Raw genomic sequence first — 720 nt, forward strand, 5'->3', positions numbered from 1 at the left:
TTTTGATGAGGGGTCCTTCGCGGCACTTGGGACCGTGTACAAAACCCCCCCCCCCCCCTCCCAGGCCACACTGGGGAGGGGTCAGGGTCCGGGACGTCGGCCCCGGGATAGCGCCGTGGACGGCGTCAGGGGGCGGAAAAGACGCACATGGCGAGTGTGGAACAGCAAATGCAGCCGAGTGTGCGAGCAAGGCAAAAACACCGGAAAACACAGGAAGAAGCGCGGCATACGCGGAAAAAAGGCGAATAAAAGGATCGAGACGGAGAAAACACAAAACAAAACAAAGATGCAGGCAATAGCAGCCATGAAGCGAAAATGAGGGGGCCCGAAGGAGGTGGCGGACACGCAACGTGGGGGGGGGGGGGCAGCCGCACAAGGGGGTACGGGGCTATATATATATGGGTATATATATATAGGGGTATATGTATATATGGCGGACAGACCCACAAAAAAAAAAAAAAAAAAAAAAAAAGGGGTCCGTAAACCCCGGTCAAAAAAAATTGACCAAACATAACCCCCAAAGGCGGGTTGGAAGCTTCCCGTACCAATATAGTACAAAAACTGTATCAATAATAGCGTTAGTTGAAAGGAGTTGTGTTCCACAACGGTTTTCAATTTTGATGAGGGGTCCTTCGCGGCACTTGGGACCGTGTACAAAAACCCCCCCCCCCCCTCCCAGGCCACACTGGGGAGGGGTCAGGGTCCGGGACGTCGGCCCCG

At 54.3% G+C, this 720-nt stretch overlaps 1 non-coding gene across 1 annotated transcript, besides 2 other annotated features; it reads right to left on the bottom strand.

Annotated features, from left to right (window-relative positions):
• The first annotated feature begins 389 nt into the window (after nt 1-389).
• Nucleotides 390-432: a microsatellite.
• Nucleotides 433-447: 15 nt separating this feature from the next.
• Nucleotides 448-472: a microsatellite.
• Nucleotides 473-584, bottom strand: Tc00.1047053399785.10. Its single transcript, XR_008253916.1, has one exon. It is a non-coding gene; the product is annotated as a spliced leader RNA (transcript).
• Between the last annotated feature and the right edge of the window lie 136 nt (nt 585-720).

This window comes from Trypanosoma cruzi (assembly GCF_000209065.1).
Source record: "Trypanosoma cruzi strain CL Brener chromosome Unknown tcruzi_1047053399785, whole genome shotgun sequence".
NCBI lineage: Eukaryota > Euglenozoa > Kinetoplastea > Trypanosomatida > Trypanosomatidae > Trypanosoma > Trypanosoma cruzi.